Raw genomic sequence first — 7,111 nt, forward strand, 5'->3', positions numbered from 1 at the left:
GCAGCTTCACTTTCCCTTTTCACTTTCATGCATTGGAGAAGGAAATGGCAACCCACTCCAGTGTTCTTGCCTGGAGAATCCCAGGGATGTGGGAGCCTGGTGCCCTACCATCTATGGGGTTGCACAGAGTCGGACACAACTGAAGCGACTTAGCAGCAGCAACAGCAGCAGTATATCAGAATGATTTATGTTACTATCTTTCTCCTACACAGCTCTTCCAGTGTAGAGTTGCCAATCTGGTAAATTAAGCTGACTTTAGATGATAAAAAGTTCTTCTTAGATTGCCTCTTTTGCACAACATTTACACTTAGAGGTCTCAAAGTATGGCAGGTCTAAGAAATTTTTTTTCAGGTGAGATAGTCCATTAATAGTCTTCAAATTTTCATCAAATACCTAGTCACTTCCTTCTGCCTATTTCAAGGTCAAATACATCTTTATATTATGCTGGTTGTTGCCCAAATTTCAGCTCCCCTGAAGTTGAGCTAATTTAGTGTCCAATGCTGTATTCATTCCCCATTCCAATGTAATATATATAATCTTCACCAGTACTTTTAAACGTGAACACAAAGTCTGGACTGTGGAATGAACTTGGGAGGCAAAGGGTGGAGGAAACTGTGGGTATGAGACTGGTCATTGCCAGTAACAACAGGTGCAAATACTGCTCTTTAAATTTAGCCACTGTACTTGGCATCTTGTCTCTCAGCCGTCACTTATAGCAACCACTGATGATTTGGAAAGGATCAAGGAAATGATGACAGAAAGGGTCACGTTTATTAAAAGGCAGAGAGAAACGGTTTTGTTCTTTTTTAATAAAAACTAGCCTAAGGAATAAAAAGCAGCATCAGACTTGCAAAGTGTAAAGTCAGCTTAGAGTGAAAAAAGGAGAGATAATAATCATTAACAAATTGTTCTTAACTAGGCAGTTTAAAAGTCATTACAGCACCAAAAACTTGGGATACAGAGTATCTAAAATTTGGATCAAGACTCAGAAGATTGTTACTATTACTTGAGAGTAGGCCCTCACCAAACCCCCAGGGCCAGGGGCCAAACAAGGGGGTCACCCTCAAACCTCTTCCATCATTCACATATTTAATTTGTCTCCCTCTCCTTCTCCATTGTTGCTTCCTTGGTAGAGTTTTTTCTTCTTTTTCTTTTTTAATAGACTCTATTTTTTAGAGCAATTTTAGGTTCATAGCAAAACTGAAACACCCAGGCAGGGGTATCCAGCATGCATTTAAGTTTATAGCTTTGAATACAACAAGGTCCTACTGCATAGCAAAGAGAACTATATTCAGTATACTATGATAAACCATAATGGAAAAGAATTTTTTTAGAAAAAATTATATATATATATATGTAACTAAATCACTTGCTGTATAGCAGAAATTAACACAACGTTGTAAATAAACTTTAATTTAAAAAAAATTTTTTTAAAAAGAAGACACTGCATTCCTATCTTCATGCCTTGCTTTGCTAATATGTATATATTAGGTTGAAACAGGGCCCTCTGGCTTATCCAGCATCAGAGAGAATAACTCATTTAATAGACTTGTTAAGTTTTAAGAAAGGTTTATAGCATCTATAGATGCTACAACTTACTTATTCAATCAAAATCATGATTATTATTAAGAAGAGGAAAATTTCACAGATACCTCTAGATTATAATAAACCCAACAGAACATGTGAAAGAATCCTAACTCAGAATGCCAAATTAATTGGGAAATGCCTTTTTATTAATTCCCATGATGTAGAACTCACTTATGAGGATTTGGGAAAGACTGTAAATATTTGATGATTCTTTTAAAATGGACATTGCTGCTTTCTTATCAATTTCTTATTTTGGAAAGTAAAAAAATACATAGACAAATAACTTCCTGTTTACCAACATAGGTGCTTCTCCCAAAAATAATCCTGGGAAATGAATGGACTTTATTGAATTAAATTTTACATATAGGCCAGTTTTGAAAACTACAACCCTAACTAGTCATTTCTGGAATGCATCTTTTAGGATGGTAATTCTCAATCTTTGTTCCATCTTGGCAGATAAATTTTTCACACATTCTCATCACAAATAATTGCTCACTAAAAGCATCTAAACAAAACAAACGTTGGCTTATACAGATTCCAAGTGTGTTGTAACTATACAGTGCCCAGATGTCTCCTTGTATTGAAGGATCTGAAATATTTCTTGAATATAATGAAATGGGCAGACACTGGGTCAGCCAGGCCAGAGGTGATTCTTCTCAGAGCCACATTCAGGCCCGATGGTTCTAGGCCCTGGGAAGGTGGCCAGGCATCCCTTACACCTCCAAACAAGAGGTGCCTCTCACTGCCCAGTAGAAAGAAGAAGACCTCTCTGCACCAGGACAGCCCAGCTAGTGAGAAGCCTCCATGTTTTGGATGTCCAGCTCCTCCAATGGACTCCTCAGTTATTACAGCCCCTCTAAACTACTCCTATTCCCTATAAAAGACTCCATGGTCCTTAAGGATATGGCACGGACCTCATCCCAGCAGAGTGGGCTTTACTCAATCCTATTCAGAGGGACTTTACAGAGATACAATGCTTCTAACATTTTGGAACTTGGCCTCAGCAGAAAACTGAGAATTTCATAGAATAAGATGGGTACAAAAATCTGGAGATGTTTTTGAGCACAAAGGAGGTGGGAGCAAAGCTGTCTATGGTCGAGGAAAGAAAACAACTAGAGATGGAGACACTCTGCGGGCACCTCCCCTGGCCTCCAGGACCAGGATGGAGTTGAGCTTGCACCTGACCTCAGGGAACGGGGAATGGGAACCACAACCACCACCACTTACAGTGCCAGCCTGAAATGCAACATGTAACCATACTGTATCCATATCAGCTGGAGCAACCAGCATCAGACAGGGGACAGGGGCTTGACAGCAGGTCATCAGCCCATCTCCCTGTGACAACCCTCTCTGCCAGTGCTGAAACCTGCTACTAACGATGGAGATGAACATTTCCATCTCTGGCTGTCAAAACGTAGTCTTTCAGCTCGTGACATGAAGGCTACCATCCTGGATATTATAGAGATGATGATGGTGGTAGTGGTGGTGTTGCTTAGTCGCTAAGTCGTATCCTATTCTTGCAACCCCATTGACTGTAGCCTGCCAGATTCCTCTGTCCATGGGTTTCTCCAGGCAAGAACTGCTATTGCTATTGCTAAGTCGCTTCAGTCGTGTCCGACTCTGTGCGACCCCATAGACGGCAGCCCACCATGCTCCCACGTCCCTGGGATTTTCCAGGCAAGAATACTGGAGTGGGTTGCCATTTCCTTCTCCAGGGGATCTTCCTGACACAGGAATTGAACCTGGACCTCCTGCATTGCAGGATGATTCTTTACCAACTGAGCTACAAAGGAAGCCCCTGAAGGTGCATTCTTACCATCTGAGCCACAAGGGAAGCTCAAGAATATTGGATCGGGTAGCCTATCCCTTCTTTAGGGGATCTACCCCACCCAGGAATCGCACCAGCGTCTCCTGTATTGCAGATTCTTTACCTGCTGAGCTACCAGGGAAGCCCACCTAGAAATGATACTAACCTCTAAAAGGCTCAAGGTCCCTACTTTGCTGTCCAACATCCGGCCAACATGTTTTACTTGATCCCAATCATTGAAGACTCACAACTTCAACTTGCTTCCATTTTTTTTTTTTTCAATTAATTTTGTTGAAGTGTGGTTGCTTTGCAATGTTGTGTTGGTTTCTGCTGTGCAACAAAGTGAATTGGTTATATGTATACATATATCCACTCTTTTAGATTTCCTTCCCATTTAGGGAAGAGCATTGAGTGGGGTTCCCTGTGCTGTGCAGTAGGTTCTCATTAGCTGTCTGTTTCGTATACAGTAGTGTGTGTATGTCAGTCTCCAATCTTTGGTTCATCCCACACACACCCCTTCTCTGCCTGGTAACTGTAAGTGATTCCACTTTCAAGAGCACCTAGTGGGGCTTTCCTCGGCTGCCCACAATTGTGTAACAAGCCCGGCATTGCACATAACCTACACTGACAAGATATAAATTCACTCAACTAGCCCACTGCTGCCTGTTGCATCATACAAATGACACTCTGTTTATGGGGACTCTCTGAGAATGCCACTGGGAAGACACACATTGCCAGTACAGTCAGCAGGCCAGTACCCTGTGTGACATCCCAACTGGCCACTTCCACCAAGTCTCTGGGCACAGCATGGTCAGTTGACTGTGAACTTCCTTTCATTGTGAACATCCACTCCACACAATCTGGCTTCCCTCTTCATCTTTGGGAGAGAGCATGTTCCACACATAGTTATCCTACTCAGGCCTCTTTATGCCATTTCGTGCAAATAGGCTTCTTTCAATGGGGAAGAACCTCCACAAATTGCCTTCAAGCTCCTGGCCCAGCAAGCCACACAGTGACCTACCCTTCATCCCTCCAGACTCAGACTTCTGAGTTGACTGGCTGGTGATGCGTGATGATGCCCCATGGAGTCTCTAGGCCAAGCGTGCTCTACCTGGCTACCCATGGGGTTCTGGACCAAATGTCTGCCCCAGCAGCAGCCTGACTGATCCATACCACTACAGTTCCAAATCATGGTAGCCTACTGGCCCTTTCAGAGTCAAGGCATTAACAAGCTCAAAGCCAGTACTGCTTCATAAACAGGTCCCCATCTTGCCTTGGGTCCTCAGGGATTCAAACCACAGAGGCTTGACATGGCCAGTGAAACCTGAAGAGGAAAACTAAATATTCTATGGCAGGACAATCAAATTAAGACAAAAAGAAAACAAATGGCATGTCCCCTTTGTGGCAAGCTTTTCCCAGTGTGCAGTGCGCACATGATACATTAACCAGACCACCACAAAGCAGAAGGATGAAATCAACCTTTGAGAAAAAGTTGACCTTTTTTTCCAACATAATCATCGTGTCATTGTAATTCTATGATTAATATATTTCTAATTCTATGATTAATATATTGTTTTCATCTCGTACAAGGGATTGCATTGACCAAAGCCTTGTCTGTACATGCGTAATTGAGGGGAAAAAAAACAGCTTTGTTGATTGAACCATGTACACAATGCTAACTCATCAATGATACATAATTTCTTTGTCTCAAAAATGTATAAAACTGCATTGTGGACTCCTGATCAATGGAGCAGTTCTCAGAGTTTCTGAGAATCTGTTTCTCAGATTATAATCCTGTTTCACTAGAATAAAATTCTATTTTCTTTCTTCTTAAAAAAAAAATGTATAAGATATAGGGGCTTTGCCAGTGGCTCAGTGGTAAAGAATCTGCCTGTGCTGCAGGAAATGTGGGTTCGATCCCTGGGTTGAGAAGATCCCCTGGATGGGTAATGGCAATCTACTTCAGTATTCCTGCCTGGAGAATCCCATGGTGGGCTACAGCCCGTAAGGTCACAAAAAGATAGACACAACTGAGGTGACTTAGCACACAGCACAGCACATAAGATAGATATAATAAAAGTTTCTACTGTAATTTCAGTAGTGCCCTTCCTGAGTTTCAAGAAATTCATTATTATTTTTTTAATATCTATTTATTTGGCTGCGCCAGATCTTAGTTGTGGCTCTCAGGATCTTCAATCTCTGTTGCAACTTATGGGATCTTTAGCTGTGGCATGGGAACTCCTAGTTGCGGCATGTGGGATCTATTAATATTTCCCTGACCAGGGATGGAACCTGGGCTTCTGGCATTGGGAGTTGGAGTCTTAGTCACTGAACGACAAGGTAAGTCCCTCAAGAAATTTATTTCAGTAAATAATATGATTTGTTGGTTGAGTTGCCACAGCTAACAAAATAAAAGCTCTGGTCTCACAGAACTTACTGTTTAATGATAAGAAAGAAAAGAATCAGAAGAGTATTGTAGGAGGGAATTGAACCTATTTTTGAGGATCTGAGAAGACATCTCAGGGGAAGTAACGTTTGGTGAGACCTGAAAGATTAGGAGAGAGAGAGAGAGTTTTGAGTTGGAATACCAGAGAGAAAATAGGAGCAGGTTACATAGGATTTTATAAATTCTATTAAGGAGTTTTGATTTTACCCAAAGAACACAGAGAAGTCTTGAAGGATTATAGAAATGGGAGATATTAGAAAATAGACTGGAGACTAGAAAGACTAAAGGCGGGGAAAGAAATTAGGAGATCTGGGCAAGAAATGCCAGAGGCATGGCCACAGAAGAAAAGAGATTAATTTTGAGAGAGATTCTATATAAGAAGTTGAATCAAGAGGTATTGGTAATTAGTAGGATGTTAGTGGGTAGAAAGGAAGAGGAATCAGATGTCAAGGGAGGCTTCTAGGTGTCTCACTTAGGCAACTGGGTAGATGCTGATGCCATCCACTGAAAGAGGAAACACAGAAAGAAAAGATTTGTTGGCGGAAGATGATAAGTTCAGTTTTGAAAATGTTGTATGTCAGGTGCCTTGAGACATCCCAGCAATAATATTCATCAGAATTTCATTTTCTGAGTCTAAGACTCGTGAAGGGCATCTATATGAAAATAGATGTAGGGGTCTTCAGCATATGGATAGTTGGTAGGGGTGGATAACACTACTCAGGATAAGTATGCAAGAGAAAAGAAGATCTAAGAAATTAGTTTCAATGTAATATGTTTCCATAATATGTGCTTAACAAGTACTTGATTTCAGTAAATGAATAAATGAGTAAAATCATGGATCTAGAAGGCATTTTTAATATTTGCACAGGACTTTTTCAGGTAATTAACACTCACTGGCCTCAGTAGTTATGAGTTGTTTGGTTTCTAAAAATGTTCTGGGCCCCTGAAGAATTTTTAAAATCTAATGTAAGATTCTTATTACAATGACAATATGTATAAAGTTCCCAAGTTGAATTCTAGTGCTTCAGAAAGGAGAAAATTTACATACTTGGCATAGTTCCTTGCACATAATTCGTGCTTAATAAACATGTATTCAAAAAGATTTGTGGGATGAATGAATAAATGCATGAATAGTTTCTAGCTCTCACGAAAGAGAAAGTTATAGTATTTCCACTATACTGCTCCTATGTTTGTTGAGGTACTACAATAAAACAACGTAGTAATTCGGGGCCCAGGGGCATTAAATGCCATAAGGGCATTTAATCAAAAGA

This window comes from Oryx dammah, unplaced genomic scaffold (assembly GCF_014754425.2).
Source record: "Oryx dammah isolate SB20612 unplaced genomic scaffold, SCBI_Odam_1.1 HiC_scaffold_6, whole genome shotgun sequence".
Lineage (NCBI taxonomy): Eukaryota > Metazoa > Chordata > Mammalia > Artiodactyla > Bovidae > Oryx > Oryx dammah.